Source organism: Eurosta solidaginis, chromosome 2 (genome assembly GCF_040869045.1).
Source record: "Eurosta solidaginis isolate ZX-2024a chromosome 2, ASM4086904v1, whole genome shotgun sequence".
Taxonomy (NCBI): domain Eukaryota; kingdom Metazoa; phylum Arthropoda; class Insecta; order Diptera; family Tephritidae; genus Eurosta; species Eurosta solidaginis.
Genome location: NC_090320.1, coordinates 245,603,300 through 245,629,489, shown reverse-complemented (window position 1 = coordinate 245,629,489; position 26,190 = coordinate 245,603,300). Strand labels below are relative to the sequence as shown.

Here is a 26,190-nt window from a genome sequence, read left to right as displayed (position 1 = left end):
CGCATCCTGTGGCATATTTTCCGCAGCTCTGCGATTTCGCTATTCCACCAGTATACCTGCTTTTTACCCCTCCACACTCCCCTCCGTGGCATAGAGAGGTTGCAAGCGTGGCGAAGACTGCTCATTGTCTTTTCAACCGTCTCTTCCGTCGGACTGGAGTTGTTGATTATCCGTCGGGCACCCCCCAGTACTGATGCGGAGAACGTGGCAGAGTCGACCTTGGATGCGTCCCATGCTTTTGTTCTACATGGCCCGTTCGGAATCTGCCTCTGACCGGGATCGTTTAGGTGGAAAGTGATGTAGTTTTGATCGCTGCCAGTCAGATCCTCTACGACTCTCCATCCAGCAGCGGTCAGCAGCAGGATTCCTGACACTAGTGTTACATCGGGGATCGAGTATGCAAAGCCTGGTCGTCAGTATGTAGGGGTCGTACCAGTGTTAAGCACGTTCAAACCGAGCCTGGCTGCCATCTCAAGGACTAACCTTCCACGGGTATTATTCTGCGGCATTCCCCATTCGACGGCTCTTGCGTTAAAATCTCCCGCCACAACCAGGTTACTAGTTAAGTCCCTCAGGTCGTCTTCAATAAGTTCAAGCTTGTCTCTGAACGTTTGAATGGGATCATTCGGGGACAAGTAGCAGCTTAGTATTGTGGTATTATTCGTAGTTAGGCGGACGTAGCCTTGTCCGGCAACACGGTTCACACTATTGGCGTTTGCATGTGTCATCCAGATTGCGGCGGTGCCGGTGTTGTCTATATGCCAATCATTTCGGGCTCTATAGGGTTCGCTGATGATAACGCAGTTAGCTTTATGGTTTAAGACCAACTGTTGTAGTAGCTCATCAGCAAGTCTGCTCCGGTTTAGGTTGCCTTGGATAAAACTAATCACTATTGAATTGAGACTTTGGCCTTTGCAACAGCGAGTGCCGCTCTGAAAATGCTGCATGCTCCAGTTCCAGGGACATGATCGAGCTTCTGTGTATTACACAGGTAACATCTTGGAGCTGCGGTACAGGCTGAAGCTTTGTGGCTGCTTTGCCCACACTTCCAGCAGGCGTTACTCCTGTCTGGACCCTTGCATTCAGCCTTCCGGTGTCCGTAGCTGAGACACCTAAAGCAGCGTTGTACTTCTGTTCGCTGTCTGATTCGGCACTGTATCCATCCGATAGGAATTTTACCTTTTTTGAGTAGGGCGTTGCCAATATTCTCGTCCACTTCGACGACCGCCATTTTCTGTTCTCTTTGGTTTGCTGCGAACACAGAGACACGGAGAGGTCTAGTGATTTCTTCTTTTCCGACATCCCTCCTTATTGCGTCTTGGATTTCTGTTTCAGTTGTGAGACAGTCCATGCCAAGTACTTCCAACTTCATCCGCTTGGAAAGCTGTTGCGATTTACCGACCTCTCCTACCGCACTTCCTATAGCTGCTCTGAAGGCCGTCTGGTCACTGCAGCGCGCCGTTTCAATCAGTACGTTACCAGATTTGGTTTTTCGTACTGACCGTACCACCGTACCTGTGTCATTAGGGCGGAGCTGGCCGCGTATGGCCCCTAGTACCTGGGCATAGCTTTTGCCTTCCACAGGTTTTACCACAAAAGTTGCTGCTTGTCTCCTCTTTCTAGCCCGTTTTTGAGCTTTAGGAGCTTGGACGGGGGTTGCCTGCTTGGCTGGCTGGGCCCGCTGTTTCAGCCTCCGGCGCGCTACATTGGACCAAGACTCACCTTGTGAAAGCGTATTTGTTCTTTCATCTCGTTTCTTTTTGGCTTCCAAGTCCTCTGAGTGGGAATCTGAGCTCGTTCGTGCCCTCTTGCTTATTCGGCCCGATTCTCTGCTCTCATCTAACTTTTGGGCCCTTAACGATCCCATGCAGCTTAAAGTTAAAGTTAAAGTTAAAGTTAAAGTGAATGTTAAAGTTAAAGTGAAAGTTAAAGTTAAAAATAAAGTTAAAGTTAAAGTTAAAGTTAAATTTAAATTTAAAGTTAAAGGTAAAGTTAAAGTTAAAGTTAAGGTTAAAGTTAAAGTTACATTTAAAGTTAAAGTTAAAGTTAAAGTTAAAGTTAAAGAGTTAAAGTTAAAGTTAAAGTTAAAGTTAAAGTTAAGGTTATAGTTAAAGTTAAAGTTAAAGTTAAAGTTAAAGTTACAGTTAAAGTTAAAGTTAAAGTTAAAGTTATAGTTAAAGTTAAAGTTAAAGTTAAAGTTAAAGTTAACGTTTAAGTTAAAGTTAAAGTTAAAGTTAAAGTTAAAGTTAAAGGTAAAGTTAAAGTTAAAGTTAAAGATAAAATTAAAGTTAAAGTTAAAGTGAATGTTAAAGTTAAAGTGAAAGTTAAAGTTAAAAATAAAGTTAAAGTTAAAGTCAAAGTTATAGTTTTTTTTTTTTTTTTTTTTTTTTTTTTTTTTTTTTGTGTTTCGTGGAAGGAGGAAATGCTTTATGCACTGACCGGGATATTTAAGCCTCACTGCGAGACTCTCCGAGTGTAGGACTCCCTTCTTCCATGAAGGCCTACCCACTAAAACCTAACCTCCCACGGCCCGCGCAAATCCCCGTACCTGGGACCGCGTTTAGCATTACTTCGGGTACGGGTGCGCGCTACGTGAGCTCTATGGCTACTCTCACGCTAATGGGCTAGGCATCCGTCTTCTCGTTTACTGGTAAGTATATGCCTCACATATGTGCTGACCGTATCCCATCTGTCTCTTCGACAGGTCATGTTATTAATGACACTGCCCGGGGATAGGTCGCCAAGTACCTCTTCTACCCTCCTTCGCTGATGGGAGAAGTGCCTGCATTCGAAGAAGGTGTGGCGTACATCGTCTATTTCCCCACAGTACAGACAGCTCGGGCAATCAACCTTACCCATTCTGTGTAGGTATTTGCGGAAGTAACCATGTCCCGTTAGAAACTGGGTCAGGTAAAAGTCTACCTCTCCGTGCGGTCGCTTCAACCATGGATCAAGTTCAGGGATTAGTTCCCTAGTCCACTTTCCTACGATGCTGTTGCTCCACTGATCTTGCCAACGTCGGATCGATTCTTCTCGCGCCTGCATGGCAACAGCAGCTCTACTTGCTTGCGATCCGATGTCATATATTGTTTTTCTTTCCTCAACGAGAAGATATATCGGTATGGTTCCCGCAACGACCAGGACAGCTTCAGCTGATACCGTGCGGTAAGCCGAAGATATTCGCAGCGCCCCTCTGCGTTGGACCGAGGTGAGGGCGACTCGGTTCTTCTGGTATTTCATTGCGTCCGCCCAGATTTCTGCACCATATAAAAGTATAGAATCCGAGGCTGATGCAAGCAACTTCCTTGTGCATGGCTTTGGGCCACCTGTGTTTGCCATTAATCTACTCAACTGCGCTATTATGCGCGCAGCTCTTTCGCAGGTCCCTCGTATGTGATCCGAGAAGTTGAGTTTGCTGTCTAACCTCACTCCCAGATATTTCGTTGAAGCGAGTGTTTCTATTGGCTGGTCCCCAACCATCATGTTCCTGGTAGTGGGAATACGTCTCTTTGTGAGGATGACGATCTCCGTTTTGGCTGTTGCTAACTGGAGACCGTGCTCAGCCATCCACCTATTTACATTACGCATGACCTGGTTTAATTTTAGCTGTGCCAGCTCGCAGCTTGGTGCTGTAATCACAGCTGCCACGTCGTCTGCAAATGCAACGAGGAAGGTGCTTTCTGGCATGTCTAATCGAAGAAGACTGTCGTAAGTTATATTCCAGAGATCGGGACCTAGTACCGAACCCTGGGCTGCTCCACCTGTTATTTTTACCTTTTTTTGGCCGTGAGTACTTTCATATATTAGATACCTCTCTCTTAGGTAGTCCCTTAAAATTTCTAACAAATATTGCGGTACTTTGAAAGTGCTTTCTAGTGCCTTAAGCATGTCCTCCCACCTAGCTGAGTTAAAAGCGTTTTTGACGTCCAGCGTGACCAGCAACACTATAGGTCTTGCTCTGTGGCACGCTGTCTCGGCTTTCTTGACTGCGTCTATAACTTCTGCTATGGCATCTATTGTAGAGTGCCCCCTCCGAAAACCATGCTGTCTGGGCGACAGTCCTCCGGCGTCCTGTAACGCTCTGGTGAGGCGTTGCTTCAGGAGACTCTCCATCATTTCCCTGCTGTGTCCAACATACATAGGGGACGGTAGGATGATGGAGAGTTGGGATCTCCTTTCCCTTTTGGAATGAGAACCAGTCGTGCTGTCTTCCATATGGTGGGGAAAATTCTTTCTTCGAGACATTTGTTGTACATGTGCAACATAAGTTCTGGGCAGTCGTTTGCAGCTAGGCTAATTGCCTCCGCGGGTATTCCGTCGGGCCCAGATGCTTTCCTAGGTTTCATAGTTCGCACGGCAGTTTTAAGCTCTTCTTCTTGGAATGGTTCCACGTTGCGATCTTCATGGGTAACGTACCCGCCCTCCCTAGGCAGTTGGATGGGAAACAGGCCATCCACAATGTTCCTTATTTGGTTCTCGTCCATCAGCTGGTTTGGCGGACGGAACTTCTTCATTACTATCTTATATCCCTGCCCCCATGGGTCTCGATACACTTCCTCGCAAAGCGCTTTCCAGCACTTAAGCTTGCTTTGCTTAATGGCAGCACTAAGAGCTTTCTTCGCTCCTTTGTACGCTTCCGACTTTCCTAGAGCCTCAGGCCTGCCGCGCGCGCGAGTTGCTAGCCTTCGCATCCTGTGGCATATTTTCCGCAGCTCCGCGATTTCGCTATTCCACCAGTATACCTGCTTTTTGCCCCTCCACACTCCCCTCCGTGGCATAGAGAGGTTGCAAGCGTGGCGAAGACAGCTCATTGTCTTTTCAACCGTCTCTTCCGTCGGACTGGAGTTGTTGATTATCCGTCGGGCATCCCCCAGTACTGATGCGGAGAACGTGGCAGAGTCGACCTTGGATGCGTCCCATGCTTTTGTTCTGCGTGGCCCGTTCGGAATCTGCCTCTGACCGGGATCGTTTAGGTGGAAAGTGATGTAGTTGTGATCGCTGCCAGTCAGATCCTCTATGACTCTCCATCCAGCAGCGGTCAGCAGCAGGCTTTCTGACACTAGTGTTACATCGGGGATCGAGTATCCAAAGCCTGGCCGTCGGTATGTAGGGGTCGTACCAGTGTTAAGCACGTTCAAACCGAGCCTGGCTGCCATCTCAAGGACTAACCTTCCACGGGTGTTAGTCTGCGGCATTCCCCATTCGACGGCTCTTGCGTTAAAGTCTCCCGCCACAACCAGGTTACTAGTTAAGTCCCTCAGGTCGTCTTCAATAAGTTCAAGCTTCTCCCTGAACGTTTGAATGGGATCATTCGGGGACAAGTAGCAGCTTACTATTGTGGTATTATTCGTAGTTAGGCGGACGTAGCCTTGTCCGGCAACACGGTTCACAATATTGGCGTTTGCATCTGTCATCCAGATTGCGGCGGTGCCGGTGTTGTCTATATGCCAATCATTTCGGGCTCTATAGGGTTCGCTGATGATAACGCTGTTAGCTTTATGGTCTAAGACCAACTGTTGTAGTAGCTCATCAGCAAGTCTGCTCCGGTTTAGGTTGCCTTGGATAAAACTAATCACTATTGAATTGAGACTTTGGCCTTTGCAACAGCGAGTGCCGCTCTGAAAATGCTGCATGCTCCAGATCCAGGGACATGATCGAGCTTCTGTGTATTACACAGGTAACATTTTGGAGCTGCGGTACAGGCCGAAGCTTTGTGGCCGCTTTGCCCACACTTCCAGCAGGCGTTACTCCTGTTATAGTTAAAGTTAATGTTAAAGTTAAACTTAAAGTTAAAGTTAAAGTTAAAAAGTTAAAGTTAAAGTTAAAGTTAAAGTTAAAAATAAAGTTAAAATTAAAGTTAAAAATAAAGTTAAAAGACCGCATTTAACCTTTTAACGTGGGACTGGGACTGGGTCGGTTGCTGGAAAATAGAAAGAGACTGACAAAGAGATAGAGTTAGACGAAGATAGAGAGATAGGTATAGATGAAACTAGGGAGAAAAGAAGGAGTGGAAATTACGGAGAGGGAGAAAGAGACGCAGACAGCGAAGTTACTATAAAGAAAAGAAGCAGAGAGGGGGAGGGAGTCGTTAGAGTAAGAGGAAAGAATTTCTTCATAGTTATTCAGATAGATCAGAGTAAAGGCAGAACAACGTCTGCTAGATGTACTATTAGCTTTTCACTCAAGGTAGACAACAGAGGTTATTCAGCTCGCTGGTGTAGTCTTTACTTCTTTACCTAATTTTTATTATGTAATCCTCTACGGTGATATCTAACAAGCTTAGTGGGTGCCTACTGACTTTTTCTCAAAGCTCCCCTTATTTCTGCTTCTTGCTGCTTTAAACAGCTATTATGCTTCTGTTTTGCCCTGCTTCGACAGTGGCTTATTCCAATTGACTTTTATATACTTCCTTTAAGTGTAGGCAGTTTTGCATTGTTTTAACACAGGTTTTTAGTTTTAGCCTTACTTTAGCACAGATCTCGTATCGGGTTTATGGTGACAGAAGTAATTAGAGATAGCTTCGATGCTAAGTTTTGATGAGCTCCTATTTCGGTGCCTGTTATTATGACCGTTCTAGACGTTTCTTATGAGCCTACTGAGAAGAGAATATAGTTATGGTGAAGTCTTCAAGAATTTTCTACTTTTGTGTAGCAGCAATGGAGTTCTTCCCTGGCAGAATTGACCAATTTGGAAAATTTGTCAATATAAGTAAAGTCCTTTCCCTTCCTAACTTAATATTGCCTTCTGGCATCATATGCTTATAAGTTAAGCCTTGTCAGTAACACCAGGAATGTATAACGATTAAACAAAATCTGAGTTCGTGTCCTGCACTCGCGAGGTCAAACCTGCAGATAGAAAGGCGGAAGAGTTGCCTGATCTCAGGCCAGCAACTGTGCTAGGTCCTTGAAAGTTTCTCGTATTTGTCAAGAGGACGGAGCTATTCTATAACAGAAGTCCCATGGATCTACCGAGTCCTTTTTGTGGTTTTTTTTTTTTCAAATGTCTGATTAATCCCATCAACCAGTTGAGAGCTTTTGTGACTTAAAAAATTAGTTTCGATCACAGGTCGGAAACTGTAATACGGGTCCTGAAAGCTAGCTGTCATCAAACAAATTCTGGTAACACAATGCACATATTCCGTCTATGTGAGATCTTTTGATCCGCCAGATCAACCTTGCCTAAGTAAGTTCCTTCAAGTCATTACGTACAATCTTTTAAAATTGGAGAAAGTTGTTTTAGCGCTTCCAATACCACAGCTGGGTATAAAACCATTTTTATGCACTGATAGGCGCATGCGCCGATTTTGTCAATTTTACTTGACTTTATGCAGCTTCATACCGAAGCGCTCTCTATTCTCTCGCTTCTCACTCTTTTTTGCTCTATTTATCTCTCTCTTTTGACAACTTAAATTTGACATTCCGTTTGACAATTCATCCAGCAAAACATATACTAGGGGTGATTGTCAAATGCGCTCCAAAAAGGGGTGAACTGCCGAAACGGTGTAAAAAAATTCAATTTTAGCGAAAAAAGTGATAAAAACAAACCAGTAAGAAAGCACCTTTCCTTTTGCGTTTCTTTCTAAAATCAGTTCAAGAGAATATTTGACAGTTTCGCGTTAGTCACGCCGACTAATAGACGTAAAGAGATGAAGAAAAAATAAACTCACGTATAAAACAAATGTGTAGAAATGTAACTTGTGTAAAAAAAAAATTTAACAAATTTTTTTAAAATATATTTCGCTCGAATTGAGTTAGAAACAAGAAGTGTAAAAAAGTAGATGCATAATAGCCAAAGTGAATAACTGAAGTTGGTTTTAATGTGAGTGAGCGTTCAGAAAAAATATTTGCAAATGAAAACCAATCAACATTTTTATTTGTTCATTTACCTGCAAAACTGTAAATATTGTATTGTTGTATTGCTAAAAATTTAGTGGTTTCATGGCATTAATTTATGCGTTGCCAAGTACTTACAAAGATGTTTAAAAAGTTGAACATTCTTGCGAATCCCCAGTTCCTCTCCATTATGAAGCAGCGCTACAAATTATAGGTAAATCAAAAATTATTAATCTTGTGAAAAATCGAATTGAATTATGCCCTAAAGCTTGTGTCTACTAAATTTAAGTATCTTTTTCAACCGCTTTAAATGACTGGAAAGTCTCTGAGAATTTTTGGGTGGTGTTAGTGGGGTGGAATGTATAAATGTGTACTTATGCGAAACATTGTTGGTATTGTTATTGTAAACGTCACATTTTCTGCTTAGCGTTTTCTACTGTTTATGTTGTATTTCTTTTTTGTCGTTGACCTTAAAAATGTAAACAACCCTTAAATGTTGCTGAGAGATTTTTCGTAAACGGGCGTTGCCACGTGAATGATATTAACAATTAAGTTTTAACAGTCGGAATGTAAAACTGTGAGACAAATGTTAAATATTAAGTTTCAGTACTGGTACAAAAAGTTCTGTAAATTGAAAAATTATTTACTTTGTTTGTACTTTTTTGGGTGGATTAAAATTTTTTCTCATACAATGTAGTTTCTTACCTTTGAACTAATTTTGGGTGACACGAGCGTAATGTTCTGGAGCCAATTTCGTCCAAAATATAGCTTAACCATTATGGCCACGTAAGAAGAGCAAAGACGCTCTTGTTTCACGTATATTTCTACATCAATGGTTTCCATCGTAGAAAATGGCATGGATTTGTTCCCTCATTCACAAATAGCTTGACAAATCAGACCTTTCTGCCCATACTTTTTATACTCAGCTGAGCAGAGCTCACAGAGTATATCAACTTGGTTCGCATAACGGTAATCCGTAACGGCATAAACTAATCGAGATAGATATAGACTTCTATATATCAAAATGATCTGGGCGAAAAAAGAAATTCTTTTAGCCATGTCCGTCCTTAAACACGATAACTTGAGTAAATTTTGAGGTATCTTGATAAAATTTGGTGTGTAGGTTTCTGGGCACCGATCTCAGATCGCTGTTAAAACTGAACGAAATCGGACCGTAACCACGCCCACTTTTTCGATATCGAAAATTTCGAAAAACCGAAAAAGTGCGATAATTCATTACCAAAGACGCCTAAGCGATGAAACTTGGTAGGTGGGTTGACCTTATGACACAGAATAGAAAATTAGTAAAATTTTGGACAATAGGTGTGGCACCGCCCACTTTTAAAAGAAGGTAATTTCAAAGTTTTGCAAGCTGTAATTTGACAGTCGTTGAAGATATCATGATGAAACTTGGCAGGAACGTTACTCCTATTACTATATGTGTGTTAAGGAAAAATTTGCAAAATCGGATTACGAACACGTCCACTTTAAAAAAAATGCTTTTTAAAGTCAAATTTTAACAAAAATTTGAATATCTTTACAGTATATAAGTAAATTATGTCAACATTCAGCTCCATTAATGATATGGTGCAAGAAAATACAAAATTAAAAGAAAATTTCAAAATGGGCGCGGCTCCGCCCTTTTTCATTTAATTCGTCTAGAATACTTTTAATGCCATAAATCGAACAAAAATTTATCAATCCTTTTGAAATTTGGTAGGGGCATAGATTTTATGACGCTAACTGTTCTCTGTGAAAATGGGCTAAATCGGTCGAAGCCACACCCAGTTTTTATACACAGTCGTCCGTCTGTCCTTCCGCTCGGCCGTTAACACGATAACTTGAGCAAAAATCGACATATCTTTACTAAACTTAGTTCACGTACTTATCTGAACTCACTTTATCTTGGTATAAAAATTGGCTGAAATCCGACTATGGCCACGCCCACTTTTTCGATATCGAAAATTACGAAAAATGAAAAAAAATGCCATAATTCTATACCAAATATGAAAAAAGAGATGAAACATGGTAATTGGATTGGTTTATTGACGCAAAATATAACATTAGAAAAAACTTTGTAAAATGGGTGTGACACCTACCACCTTAAGTAGAAGAAAATGACAAAAGTTATACAGGGCGAAATCAAACGCCCTTGGAATCTTGGCAGGAATACTGTTTCTGGTATTACATATATAAATAAGTTAGCGGTACCCAACAGATGATTTTCTGGGTCACCCTGGTCCACATTTTGGTCGATATCTCGAAAACGCCTTCACATATACAACTAAGGGCCACTCCTTTTTAAAACACTCATTAATACCTTTAAGTTGATACCCATAACGTACAAACACATTCTAGAGTCACCCCTCGTCCACCCTTATGGCGATGTCTCAAAAAGGCGTCCACCTAGAGAACTATGGCCCACTACGTTTTAAATAATCATTAACACCTTTCATTTGATACCCATATCGTACAAACACATAATCTAGAGTCACCCCTGGTCCACCTTTATGGCGATATCTCGAAAAGGCGTCCACCTATAGAAATAAGGCCCACTCCCTTTTAAAATACTCGTTAACACCTTTCATTTGATACCCATATCGTACAACACATATTCTAGAGTCACCCCTGGTCCACCTTTATGGCGATATCCCGAAATGGCGTCCACCTATAGAACTATGGCCCACTCCCTTTTAAAATACTCTTTAATACCTTCAATTTGAAACCCATGTCATACAAGCACATTCCATGGTTGATTTTCCCTTATTTGGTCTCCAAAGCTCTTAGCTGAGTATGTAATGTTCGGTTACATCCGAACTTAGCCTTCCTTACTTGTTTTTGGATGGTTTTTTTTTCGAATAAGAATATTCTCTACAGGCTGCAGGCAGTATAACTGGGTACATGCCAACTTTCTTAGGTCCATTTTCAAAAACGTTTCGTTTTCCATAATACAAAATTATTTTTGCTAATTTGGTCTCACAGAGTTTGCGTGCAATGGAAGTGCTTTTTAATTTCGTTTTGGAACTTTTTTATTTTTGTTGTTTTTTAATACCATTTATCTGCTTGAATGGTGCGACTTGCACAAGCTTTTTTTTTACGTTGCTCTTCCTTCTTACTCATTATCCTCTTTGATGAAGGACTGACTTCAGAAAAACTTATAGGGAGTTTTAAATTTTCAGAACTTTCTTTACCAGTCCCTAAGTCACTCATTATAATTAGGAAAAGATGATGAAATCTAAAACGAAATACAAGTTTTTTAAAATCTCCTTTATATAAATACATACCTGTTGTGATCACGGCCGCCGAAGAGCGGTTGTAGCGGGCTTCGCCTACCACACTAAAGATACTGAATTCAAGCCCCGGACAAAGTTACAAAAAAAATTTAGATACAAGTTTTTTTCAATTAGAAGAAAGTTTTCCTGAGCGAGGTCGACCTTCAGCAGTGATTTGGCAAACCCTCTGAATGTATTTCTGCCGTGAAAAGCTTCACAGTGAAAATTCATCAAACGTGGGACCTCTTCTTCCCTTTTCTTATCGCTGCGTTAGTGCTTTCAAGACTAGAGCTTTCTAGGAAGTTACGCAAAAATCGATCGAAATATTCCAGATGTCATATGAACTTTGTAACTATTCCGACCCGTGCGCCACCTAGTGAAACTCTTTCTCCTTTTGTTGAATTAAGCTCTTGGAAGTAAAGTCTTCCTCAATCTGCTTCTTCCAACTCAGTGGAGGTCTCCCCTTCCTCTGATACGAAGCTGCGGTATGGACTGAAATGCTTTCTTAACTGCAGCGTCTTTATCTATTCGCATAATATATAGCATTAGGTTGTTTTTTACTGCACTATCGCATATCTACTTAAATATGATACAGCTCATCATTACACCTCCTTCGATACTCGCCGTCGGCATTACGGACAGGGCTATACATCTTTCGGAGAACTTTTCTCTTGTACACTCCAAGAACCATCTCATTTACTCTCGACACCGTCCATAATTCTGAACCGAACAGTTATGATGAGCGACTTGTGGAGCGGGAAATAAGCGAAATCCTGCACAGCCTCTAATTCATATCAGTCAACAGTGTCGTGGCTGCCAAGGTGGAAATGCGCCAATTCCTGCATGGATTACAGCAAGTACTTCGTTTTGTCCTCATTTACTTCAAGACCCACTTTTTTGCTTGTTTGTCTAGTCTCGAGAAGGCAGAACTCACAGGGCGTTTGTTCAGGCCAGTAATATTAATCAGCACACTGCAGTAATTGTACGCTCTTATAAAAGATTGTACCATCACGGTTTAGTTCTGCTACAATTATTATCTTCTCCCGCATTATGTTAGGGAAATCGCATGAAAGCGAATCGCCTTGTCTTCAGCCTAGTTTGTTTTCGAATGTCTGGGAGAGGTACTTCCCGATTCTTACAATGCTGGTGTTGAAGCTCATTTGGTAGAGCATTATTAGCTTTTGAGGAAACTTATATTCAGAAATATCAGGATAAAAACAACGTATTTTTGTTCTGTCAAATACTGCCTGCTGTGTCACATCTAGCGAAACGTTTTTTCATACTTGTCAAATTGTTCAATTGTCCTTATCTCCCATCTAGTCACCGTATACAGACAATTCTGTTTAGGAAATATCGATTCATCACTGCTGTACAAAAAATTATATTAAGGCAGGAACAGGCTTTACGACGTCTAATGACGTAGCCCGAAACAAAAGAGGAGTTGTTTTACAACTCATGTGGGTCGTCGCATAGAACGAGATCCTAGGAGACTACAAAAGAATGTAGTAGAGGGATTCGCAAACGCAGATGACGTTGTAATCACTGTATGATGTTTATTCTATATTCAAGTGAAATTGCAGAGGTGCGCTTTGAAGGCTTCACCCCTGAGCAAGCAAAATTGGTCTTTAGCCGACGAAGGTGATAATGTTTACTAACAATAAAAAAATAGCACAGTTTCGGCAGCCCTATCCAAATGGTCCCTCTCTCACACTCTTCCCGAATGTCAAGTTCCTTTGCATCGAGATAGGCAGCAAGTTAAACCGGGAAATCAATATCAAAGGAAGGTTCAAAAAGGCGTATATAGTGTTCTTATGGTGTACCAGAAGTCGGCAAAAGCTGGGGTCTAAACCTAAAGTCTTTATGTGGCCATATACGGCTGGCGTGCTTTAGTGTGGTGGTCGGTAATAGATAAACAATACAATATCAACAAGTAAGGAAGTCTAAGTTCAGGTGAGACCGAACATTACATACTCAGCTGACAAATTATAGTTTGCAAAACTTTTAAATTACCTTCTTTTAAAAGTGGGTAAGCGGTGCCACGTCCATTGTCATAAGGTCAACCCACCCACCAAGATCGCTGTATCCATATTTGGTAATGAACCATGGCACTTTTTCAGTTTTTCGAAATTTTCGATATCGAAAAAGTGGATGTGGTTATAGTCCGATTTCCTTAATTTTAAATAGCGATCAGAGATGAGTGCCCAGGAACTTACATACCAAATTTCGTTAAGATACCTCAAAATTTACTCAAGTGATCGTGTTTACGTACAGACGGACGGACGGACATTGCTAAATGGATTTTTTTTTTTCGCCCACCTCAGCTGAGTATAAATATGATAAAAGCACAGGGAGCAACCTTAGGAGGCACTCAAGTCGTTTTCATCTGACGGACTAAGTTAATTCCTAAACCAGCTACCTGGGGATCTTCACATTGTTGGAAAAGCTACTAGTTAGGCAGTAATACTTCGAGAGTCTCACCGTTGGAACTCAAGGCTGTATGGTCCAGGTGGTATTCTCAGAAAGCTTCACGGTGGATCCATCATCAGATTATCGCACATCAGTGCTTAGTGTTGACAGATATCATAAGACCAAGTTTTCTTCAAGAGAGGCCTGGTAGAGGAACGGGGTATACAGGAAGGACGCAAATCCTCATAACATCGGCAGGTACAAAATGAACTGCGGTGTGGGAGCTCGTATCTTCTCTAAGTTTTGAGAGTAGAGAGGGCTTGTATGCTCTCCTGCCGGAGAATTTGGTAAAAGGCAGCGAGGTATGCTTTTTTTTAGATAACCAACTGCAAGAGGTCGCTTGATGTCGCAGCTAACTTTACAAACATCGCACTAATATGGGTTCCTGGTCACAGGAACATTGCGATCACCGAGAAGGCAGACGAACTTTTAAATGCAGGGGCACTGTTATATGCTACGGAAACGGTGGAGATGCATCATCCACTCACATTTATAAAAAATAATATACAAAGCAGTTTCAAAGGGTATCGGCCTTCAGGTTGTCCTCGTACACTTGCAAGATAACGATGCTAAGTGGGCCGACTTACGATAGTTTAGAAGAGCAGAGGACCTGCTAGATAAGTGAAGAAAAGAATTATTTAGGTTTGCATTTCCGGGTGGCTGAGTAAATGCGGATCCCTTTTGGCAGCACTTGCCAGAGCTGCGCCGAGGAAGCAGCCAAATAAGCAGTCCTACCTACATTCTAGGCTTCAAACTACGGGTTGTTATAACTATAAAGTCTGAATATCAGGAAGTTTATAAATGCCCTATAAAAAAATAAGCAAGAAATAAATAATTTTAGTGGGGCACCGACTAGCCCTAATAGTAACTGCAGGAATTGCATCAAAGTGGTGCCTCGTGCACTACTCGGCCTGTGGTTTGTCATTTCCAGATAGCGCAGCAATCTACCGACCAACGTACTTTCGAGGCTCCTGAGCTCGTGGACTTTGCCTCAATATGAAATCTTTCCGATATCTTAACGGATACACGGTTGGGTGTGGTCCATATACCTAGCAATTCGGCAAAGAGCGTTACCTCTCCATCTTAACATATAAAGAAACGAGGCGGCAGGTGAATGAGCTGGACGTAGATCGGTTATTGATGTTGCGGGAGCAAAAGATGGGCTTGCAACCATACAGACAATGCCACGATCTTCATGTCTTTAGTAATTAGGCTAATATTATGTAATTTATGAACTCTTCTTAGGCCCATTTTACTTTTTTTAATTTTTCGGGGCAGCTTTTTGGATTTTCCTTATAAAAGATCAACACTACCTAAACACAATTCAGCACAATCCAAGCTATGAAATTTTTGTAATTAGCAACACACACCAAACGCAACCTAAAGAAGAAGAATTAGTGCATTTCAGCGCATTTTCCTCAATTGTCGGGTGCATCGAGCGTAAAAAATGTTAAATTTCCAAACGAATGAACAACAAAACTTGCAACTTCTTCAATTATCTAAAGAGACTCCATATACTCCACAATTCTGTAGGCTATCGTTTCTTTTGCAAATAACACTTCTGTATGTGTTTCTGTATCAGTTGGTTCTTGTTGTTGTTTACTCTGAGCATCTGCATGGCTTGTTCCATTTTCAGCCTCGAGGTTTTGGTATACCAAAATCGTTAAGATGTGCATGTATACAGCATATCAAAATCATTTGCAATGCAACTTTGCATGAAATAATCAACTTTGAATTGTTGTTGTATTGTAGTACTTACCATATTATGAACAGACTTACAAGTGGGGGCCAAATTGCGCTTTCAAAATCGCAAGTTAGTAAATAAGAACCGGTTTTTATACTCAGTTGAGCAGAGCTCACAGAGTATATTAAGTTTGATTGGATAACGCAGGCATGCTTAACCAACGAAACGATATCATTTCGTTACGATAATCAACGTTAATAAACGAAACGAAGTCATTTCGTTTCGTTTATTAACGTTAAGATCGTCAAATTAACGAAATGATTTCGTTTCGTTTTCTGCCATATCAAAACGAAATCAAATCGTTTATGTTGATTATTAATTTCAAACTATGCTGGCAAAGCTGATTGATGGCGGAGTCATTAAAGGTGAAAGCATTATCCAAGCTGATTGCAACTTTTCTCATGAATTTTGACAGTACGAACATTTCTCAGAGTATTTTTGACATTACCACCAACGAATTACACAAACAAATTACATAGAGTTTGTGTGTGTATGTGCGCTCGTTGTTGCCACCTTACGGCTTCACCATGGCTATAGCATTGCCAGCACAATTCAAACATAAAGTATCACGTTTTCGTTAACGTTTTTAACGTTAACGAAAGCTTTTCGTTTCGGTTAAAAACGAGATACAATTTATCTTGATAATTTCTTTATCGATAATATTTCGAAGTGTTTCAACGGAAACGGTGGAAATTTTTTGATAAACGATTAGCTTCACGTTAAGGTGCATCCCTGGGATAACGGTTGGTTGTACATATATAAAGGAATCGAGATAGATATAGACTTCCATATATCAAAATAATCAGGATCCAAAAAAAATTTGATTGAGACATGTCCGTCCGTCCGTCCGCCCGTTAACACGATAACTTGAGTAAATTTTGAGGTATCTTGATGAAATTTGGTATGTAGGTTCCTGAGCACTCATCTCAGATCGCTATTTAAAATGAACGATATCGGACTATAACCACGCCCACTTTTTCGATATCGAAAATTTCGAAAAACCGAAAAAGTGCGATAATTCATTACAAAAGACAGATAAAGCGACGAAACTTGGTAGATGAGTTGAGCTTATGACGCAAAATAGAAAATTAGTAAAATTTTGGACAATGGGCGTGGCACCGCCCACTTTTAAAAGAAGGTAATTTAAAATTTTTCCAAGCTGTAATTTGGCAGTCGTTGAAGATATCATGATGAAATTTGGCAGGAACGTTACTCTTATTACTATATGTACGCTTAATAAAAATTAGCAAAATCGGAGAAGGACCACGCCCACTTTAAAAAAAAAATTTTTTTTTAAATAAAATTTTAACAAAAAATTTAATATCTTTACAGTATATAAGTAAATTATGTCAACATTCAACTCCAGTAATGATATGGTGCAACAAAATACAAAAATAAAAGAAAATTTAAAAATGGGCGTGGCTCCGCCCTTTTTCATTTAATTTGTCTAGGATACTTTTAACGCCATAAGTCGAACAAAAATTAACCAATCCTTTTGAAATTTGGTAGGGGCATAGATTTTATGGCGTTAACTGTTTTCTGTGAAAATGGGCGAAATCGGTTGATGTCACGCCCAGTTTTTATACACAGTCGTCCGTCTGTCCTTCCGCATGGCCGTTAACACGATAACTTGAGCAAAAATCGATATATCTTTACTAAACTCAGTTCACGTACTTATCTGTACTCACTTTATCTTGGTATGAAAAATGAACGAAATCCGACTATGACCACGCCCACTTTTTCGATATCGAAAATTACGAAAAATGAAAAAAATGCCATAATTCTATACCAAATACGAAAAAATGGATGAAATATGGTAAGGTAATTGGATTGTTTTATTGACGCGAAATATATCTTTAGAAAAAACTTTATAAAATGGTTGTGAAACCTACCATATTAAGTAGAAGAAAACGAAAAAGTTCTGCAGGACGAAAAAAAAACCCTTAAAATCTTGGCAGGTATTACATATATAAATAAAGTAGCGGTATCCAACAGATGATGTTCTGGGTCACCCTGGTCCACATTTTGGTCGATATCTGGAAACGCCTTCACATATACAACTACCACCACTCCCTTTTAAAACTCTCATTAATACCTTTAATTTGATACCCATATCGTACAAACTCATTCTAGAGTCACCCCTGGTCCACCTTTATGGCGATATTTCGAAAAGGCGAACACCTATAGAACGAAGGCCCACTCCCTTTTAAAAATACTCATTAACACCTTTCATTTGATACCCATATCGTACAAACAAAGTCTAGAGTCACCCCTGGTCCAAAAAGGCCCACTCCCTCTAAAAATATTCATTAACCCCTTTCGTTTGATACCCATATTGCACAAACGAATTCTAGAGTCACCCCTGGCCCACCTTTTTGGCGATATCCCGAAACGGCGTCCACCTATGGAACTAAGGATTACTCCCTTTTAAAATACTCATTAACACCTTTCATTTGACACCCATATCGTGCAAACGCATTCTAGAGTCACACCTGGTCCATCTTTATGGCGATATCTCGAAAAGAGGTCCACCTATAGAACTAAGCCCCACGCCCTTTTAAAATAATCATTAACACCTTTCATTTGATACCCATATCATACAAACAAATTCTAAAGTCACCCCTGGTCCACCTTTATGGCGATATCTCGAAAAGGGGTCCACCTATAGAACTAAGCCCCACGCCCTTTTAAAATAATCATTAACACCTTTCATTTGATACCCATATCATACAAACAAATTCTAAAGTCACCCCTGGTCCACCTTTATGGCGATATCTCGAAAAGGCGAACACCTATAAAACGAAGGCCCACTCCCTTTTAAAAATACTCATTAACACCTTTGATTTGATACCCATATCGTACAAACAAAGTCTAGAGTTACTCCTGGTCCACCTTTATTGCGATACCTCGAAAATGCGTCCACCTATAGAACTAAGGCCCACTCCCTCTTAAAATACTCATTAACTCCTTTCGTTTGATACCCATATTGCACAAACGAATTCTAGAGTCACCTCTGGCCCACCTTTATGGCGATATCTCGAAACGGCGTCCACCTATAGAACTAAGGCCCACTCCCTTTTAAAATACTCATTAACACCTATCGTTTGATGCACATATTGTGCAAACAAATTCTTGGGTCACCCCTGGTCCACCTTTATGGCGATATCTCGAAACGGCGTCCAACTATGGAACTAAGGATTACTCCCTTTTAAAATGCTCATTAACAACTTTCATTTGATACCCATATCGTAAAAACGCATTCTAGAGTCACCCCTGGTCCATCTTTACGGCGATATCTCGAAAAGGCGTCCATCTATAGAACTTAGGTCCACGCCCTTTTAAAATACTCATTAATACCTTTCATTTGATACCCATATCGTACAAACGCATTCTAGAGTCAACCCTGATCCACCTTTATGGCTATATCCCTAAATGGCGTCCACCTATAGAACTATGGCCCACTCCCTCATAAAATACTCTTTAATGCCTTTCATTTGATACACATGTCGTACAAACACATTCCAGGGTTTCCCTCGGTTCATTTTCCTACATGGTTATTTTCCCTTATGTTGTCACCATAGCTCTCAACTGAGTATGTAATGTTCGGTTACACCCGAACTTAACCTTCCTTACTTGTTCAGTATATGTTCAACTCAGTTTGTCAATTAAACTACGCTTAAGTTTATTCTGCAGTTTTTCAGTCTACTTTAACTGAAGTTTAAGCTAATCTTAAGCGGCCGATCTGGTAGCGTTAAACTCTATTTAACCCATCGGTGATTTGCGTTCGTTCGAGATGGCGTCGAATATACCCAACAAGCATTTGGGCTTCAGTACCATTAGAGCTCATTTTGATAACTAGCATTACTCTAAAATCTCAAGAGTTGTTACGAAACAGTTGCTCACCTTGAGAATCCTAAGGAGCGTTCCATTGAGTTATCGGGCTCTGGCTCACGATCAAATCTCATTGTAACGATCTGGATCAACTTTATGAGAGCTGGCAGCAATAATATAAAACATCTGATTTGTTGAAAATAAGAAGAAGAAATGTACACAAAAATTTAAGATACCGAAAGAATTATTAACATTTAAATAGTTTCGCACGTAAACAAACTATTTATTTTCCTTACATTTTTTTCAAGTAGTTTACTCTTTCCGTGTTTTTGCTTTTAAATATGGCGAAATCTTTTATGTATACACATTTGTACACATATTTATTTCAGCGCTACCATGGCTGAACTATATGGTTGGCTCAACTCATCAGCTGATTTTATTTTTTTCATTTCACTGGAGTACGGATTGTCAGAAGGAGATGGAAAACTCAAAATGAAACCAACACATTAACAACATTTCTTACTACACTCAAAAGCTGCTAAGTTTTATGTTTTCATTCCAAATGTTTGTTGTTGCTGTAGATATAAGCCAACCATAAAGTTGAGCCATGAGTTCTACCAACTCAAAAGTAAAAAAAAAATTTAAGGCGCCATAATCTCCGAAGAGATCTAAGGCCGAGCTTCTCTTCCAATTTGCGTCGTGCTCCTCTTGATTTTCCCTACAAATTGGCCTGATGGGACCTACATGATTTTATGCCGACTCCGAACGGCATCTGCAAGGCAGATGAATTTTCACTGAGAGCTTTTCATCGCAGAAATACATTCGGAGCGCTTGCCAAACACTGCCGAGGGGCGACCCCGCTTAGAAAAATTTTCTTCTAATCGAAAAACCTTATTTCTAAAAATGTTGATGTTGCTTTGCCCGGGGTTTGAACCCAGGGCATCCAGTGTAGTAGGCGGAGCATGCTACCATCTTACCACGGTGGCCGCCAACTCAAAAGTGGTTAGCTAAAAAAAAATTTACTACAGAAAACGAGACAAACAGAACTGCTGTAAGGATCAGAAATTGACCTAGAATTGAACGTTGTTGTTGTATTTGCATGTTATATTTCTGTCCGTATCTTGTTCACGGGTCATTGGAACGTAACTACAGTGTACTCAGCAAAAGAGGGAATTTTTTTAAAATGAAAATGATAGTCCCCAACTTGTGTTTCTTTGACTGGACTCAAGTTTAAGATTCCAATACTATCAATAAGGTGTTTATTTCTCATAATAAATAGCTGTTGGCTTTGGTGGTACCACCTTGGAGATTTTTTTTTTTCAAGTTCACCTCAACTCAATATCAAATGTAAAATATCAACTCTAAAACCGTGTTGAGTATTCACTTGAAAACTGTACATTTCTCAAAATCGCCCAAAGCTTGGATAATAATTCGAAAATGTTGAAGAGTTTGGATATCAACTTGAAATTTATCTGATTTAAGAATAACTAGATAATGATGTTGGATATCACCAACGGAACTAGATATATATTTCGCTGGAGAAATATCTTTAAAAAGTGAGTTGGGTAAGCAAAATCCTGCTGTTGTCGTATCTACAAATTATCTAGATAATAAAAATTATCTAAATAGTAAAAAGCCTTACAAAAAGCCTACCCCAAAGGCGGCCTTGCACTGCGACTTAAAAGTTGCTCAGTAGTTTAACTGGAATTTAAATTTGACTAGAATTTAAGCAAACTTAGTTTAAGTTTAGCTTAATCAACTACTGAAAAACTGGGCCTAAGTTGTGCTCTTGCAAGTTGCAACCGACGATGCTGCTAGCAGCCAAATAGTGAGCCATAGAGAAAGAGTCGAACAAGAAAATTATATTTGTTCATATAAAATTTAAGCAAATATATTGTGGTTTGCCCACCACTGATGTTGAAGGTGCCAAAGAAACGTACAAACAAATCTAAAATATTTACACAATATTTAATTATTGCACACTGATCGCTGCGTGCGCTTCTCTATTGAATTAAATGTGTTATTGTTGTTGTTTTTGCTTTTCTTCGTACATAACAGCAGCATTAACACACGCGGTTGTTGCAATTACCGACGCGGGTGCAATTCGTTGGGTGGCTACTGTAATTGTTGCTGTCTTTGTTGCTGTTGTTGCTGATGCTATGAATTTTACTACCGCCAATTCACGGATTCAAGAGATGTGGCGAATGTCTTCTTCGGCAGCTTCTTTTGGCTTCTTGTTTTCTTAGAAACTATATTGGTTCTTTGTGTTTGGTGCTATTGTTATACCCAATTGGTTAAAGCATTGAGTTTGGTGATTTTTCTCAAATGAAGTTACTTTGAAAACTTATGGGGCATCAAATACAAAGCCTTGAACAAGACTCGCTTGTCTACATCTAGCTTTCACTCCTAATTTCACTCCCATTCCAGATATCACTCTCGCTTCGACTACCACTCCCAGTCCAACTCCCAACCCCACTCTCTCTCCTAAACTTACTCACAGTCCCTCTGTCACTTTCATACCCACGCCTTCTCCCACTCTCACTTTCACTGCACCTCCCACACTCAATTCCTCTCCCACTCTTTCTACCACTTCCACTCATACTTCTTTTCCCTTCCTAATACTGCTCCCACTTCTGCTTCTACTCTCACTAGAGTGAATCTTTCGAAAGATATAGAGCTTATAAAAGCTCATTTATATGGGAATGCCACCCACTCCATACATCCCTGTCCCCTCTACATATATCTCTCCATGACTTCCTATCACTATCCCTCTTCCTCTCCAGATCTATATTCCTCTTCCTCCTCTTCTCCTCTCCTGACTCCTATCTATCTCTCCCTATCTTCCTCTCGCTTTATCTTATCCTTGCCCAAGCCTTCTCATTTTACCTCCCCATTTCCCTTTCTGACGGCTATTTTAACTGCGGCTAGAGCAGTTCAGATTCCGCAATATTTCACATAAGAGAGTCGTAGTCGCCCAAATTTTTTCCTTATAAAACCACCACATTCACTCGCAATTGCACACAGAAAAAGTTCTTACATTCTAGCGCACCTAGTCTTCCAATATCAAGAGTTTGCTTTTGATTCGAGTGAGTGGTATTTTTTAGACCTCCAAACTAACTTTTCCAGTCAAACGAGAGAACTTCTGGTTGCTATTCGAACTGCTCTACCAAGAGAATGTAGACTTAATTTATGCTTATGTCCAATCAGCTTAAAATTGGGCGGCATCGGCAGAGAGAACCAATGTTGAAATAAGCACCACCATGGGACAACCTTTTTTGAGCTTTACGCCCGCTAATGCCGAAAGATGTTAATAGGTCAACTGCCGCAAGCATCGTCTAATCGTTGTGACGGCACTTAGTTTGTTGACTCCAAAGTGTTCATGGCGTTAAGCGCATGGGCGATGGTGTGTACTCCATAGATCCCATGCTGGTAATTAGATAGCTGCAGGTTCGTCCTTTATTTATACAAAAAAGGATATTAAGGACCTCTACAACATTCTTCGGCTTCCCTCAAACAGCTACTGTTTTAAGTCGAAAATGCTTTAGCCTTACCTTTAAGATGCCTTCTTTATATCATTTATAAATTTTTAGGAATGTTACTGAGAAGGGCGGTACATACTTCTGCTTCGTTTGGAGTTTGGTCTCACAGCGTCATCAAAAAATAAAAATATCTTATGCTTATCGGGTAGCAGAGGGATTTCGTGGCTGAACACAGCTTAACCACAAATGCGAAGTGGTGTGGTTAGATGTTCCTCTCACATTGTTTGTTTAAGTTAATTCATCACCTCCCGGTGTACCCGTTAATATCCCTGGTTTGATTGTCCCATGAGTTATATTGCCGCCATTTGTTGTGGTCTCAGTGTAAAGCTGCTACATCGGTGGAGAATTGGTAAATTATTGCTTCGACGAATTTTTGGAACTCACGTACTTCGACAGGGAATGAACTCTTAGAAAATTAGTTAGAAAAATTTAAACGTCGTCATAACTCTTTCGGTCTTTGAGCACCTAAGCTTTTGATATTGAAGTTTTTCATATGAGGTGACAAGAAGATCAAATTGGTATTCAATCGCTTATTCTGTATATGTCGGTCATCCTCCTAGGACGTGTACATAAATTTTGTTCATTATAGCTCTGACTGTCCTCGAAATTTTTTCTCTTCCTCTTGTGTACTAGAAATTATGCGGTGCTCCAATGCACAATTGGGTATACGAATTTTGTTTTAGTTAAATCTTATTTAACTTACTTCATGTTTTGTTTTTCTTAATGCTACATCTGCTCCTCTTGTTGTTATTTCTCTGCTTCGATTTGCTTCGTTGCATTACTTGTGCGATTATTGTTGTATTTGTTGTTATAACTTTAACTGCCCCAATTGTAGCAGCTACCTTAAGACTTACAATATTCGAAAGTTTAGTACGCGTATGTAAAGTTTAGTGTAGATGTGTGCGAATGTGTGTATGTTTAGTGCAACTGCCTGCCACCCGAAGACATGCAATCATGAACACCTTAACCACATTCATTATCTTTTACAATAAGCACATTTACTAAATTCTTGCATATGCACTCAACATCAAACCCATATCTAACTGTTTATACAAGGTAATAGATTAATCTTTCATATAGAATACAATTTCATATAGAATACAAGTATCCCCCACTAGCTTGTTGCAAAAACTTATCCATATGAAGCATGAGTCTTGGAAAGGGATGAAAAACGCATGCGAAACACCGTAGTGACTATATTTTCAATTTGTTATCGAAGTATTAGCGGCTTATGGTCTAGGAAATATTTGTTTGTTACCGACGAGTTTTGGCTCATCGATTATTTATCAACCAGTCATCGGTTTGTAGTAGGTTTGCTATCGACTAGGTAAAGACAAATTACATTTTGTTATGGATGTGTAATAAATTTAATATTGATATTTGTTATATTATATTATCGCTTTTTTATCGAAGATTTATTAGTTTGCTATCGAAAAGATGTCGAAATATTACCGAAAAGTTATCGATTGTTTTCATAAAATTTATCGAATTGTTATCAAATAGTTATCGCATTGTTATCAAAAAGTTATCCAGTTATTATCGACTCATTTCCGGAGTGTTAACAGCGTGCTATCGAAAATCTATAGGTTTTGATTTTTTATCAGTTAGTTATAAAAAATTTAACGAATTGTTGTTACGTTTGCAATCGAAACGATGTCAAAATATTAATGAAGTGTTATCGATTGTTTTATTGAATTGTTATCAAATGGTTATCGAATTGTTATCAAAACGTTATCCAGTTGTTATCGAAAAGTTATCGACTCGTTTTCGAACTGTTAGCAGTTTCTTATCGGCGTGCTATCGATATTATATCGAAAATCTATAGATTTGTTATCGAAAAGCTTTTGTTTTTTTATCATTTAGTTATGAAAAATTTATCGAATTCTTGTTGAAAATATATCGATTTCTTATCGTAGTGTTGCCAAACCTGTTATCAAATTGTTATCGACGACTTATCGTATTGTTATCAAACAGATACCTTTAAAGCTTCAACATAAAGTCGATGATGCATCTGTAACAAGTCGATAAGAAACCGATGGGAAAGCAACGATACGTCAGCAAATCTCACTAGATCCGAATTAGTGCAGAACTATTGATTAAGGGTTGGTACTAGTTCTTATTCTACACCCTTGAAGTGCTTTCAACTGCCACCTTTAACAGTTTGAAGTCATATTAGTCATAGACGGCTTTAAGATAGTAATTGTCCGATTGTCAGCAATTCGAAAGAAATCATTTAACCTCTTGTGCGAAGCTGTAGCACGGCGCAACTGACTTTAACTTTCTTTGCAGGGATACCTATAACAAACCGATTACTCGAATATAGTATCAAATTCTACGAGTTAAATTGGATAAGTCGTGGTATCGCTTTTCGTATATTATCCAGAAAGGAAGCTCCAACTCCGCTGAGCCCCAGGCAGTTGTAGATGAGGTTGGTCACGACTTACTTCTCTTTGTCATATTTATATAACCTTTACAGCATTTCTGTATGTCTGTCACAAGTTTGTACTCCTACAAGTATTGTATTTGTCATATTTATATAACCTTTACAGCATTTCTGTATGTCTGTCACAAGTTTTGATTCCTACAAGTATTCCATCAAAGTAACTTTATAACGAGACCCAAGTTTGGTGTGCACAGTTATGTTAGGCTACCTGCTAAAGAGATCGGCGATAGTATGGTGTTAGTTCAGACCTGAATGAGCCAAGGCCAATGGATTGGATGACTGCTTCGCCGTCCCTAAAAAATAAGGATTTCCTTTCCAATAATTTTGTGCTCCTATTAAATCCACGGCTTCCATGACAGCTGAAAGCTGCAGCCCTACGATGATCGGATAGTCTGAAAGATAGAGCTGGAGTTGATGGTCCTTTTAGTAGACCTCCCTCTGACTCTACCAGTCTTATATAGCAGCTATCTTGAATTTTCAAAGTTATATATAAAAGCTTGTTATAGAAAGAGTTCATACTACCATCTAGAAAATGTATGCTTAGCTTCATGTTTTACCCCGATTTCGATCTACAGCAATGCTGATGAATTCTTACTTGGTGAATTTACGTCCAAGGGTTTAGGAGTCTTAGAAGATACCCACGGCAGGTACGTTTGTCGTTAGAGGCGACTAAAATACCCAATTGATTCAAGGGGTTGTGTAAAGCAACCATTCAACGGATAGCCAGCGCAATTTATGGCTCCTCCAACCTCTCTGTCAACCTCACCAACCCGTGGTGAATTAGGTTTCTCTGGCAACCGAGGCTCTGGCGTTCCCGAAATGATCCGGCTTGTACCTTTATATGGCTTGTTACCGGAACGTTCCGGAACTATATCCGGCAAAGGGCGATAAACATCGACAGTACAACAACAACAACAACAACAACAACAATTTCTATTGGGAAGCCTTTAATGTGGGAAACACATGCGGAGCATTTGCTCAAGAACTGCATACGAACAACTTTTTCACTAAGTGTTTTAGTGCTACTATACCCGTGACTTGAACCCATTATTTTCGGTATCGT

General features: G+C 39.9%; 1 protein-coding gene across 1 annotated transcript in view; it reads left to right on the top strand.

The window, feature by feature from the left end:
• Nucleotides 1–7,711: 7,711 nt before the first annotated feature.
• Nucleotides 7,712–26,190, top strand: part of Pgant2 (polypeptide N-acetylgalactosaminyltransferase 2) — a 340,430-nt gene continuing 321,951 nt past the window's right edge. Inside the window, exon 1 of the mRNA XM_067767507.1 lies at nt 7,712–8,046. The gene's annotated coding sequence lies outside the window, so the exon portion shown is untranslated. The remainder of the gene's footprint in view (nt 8,047–26,190) is intronic.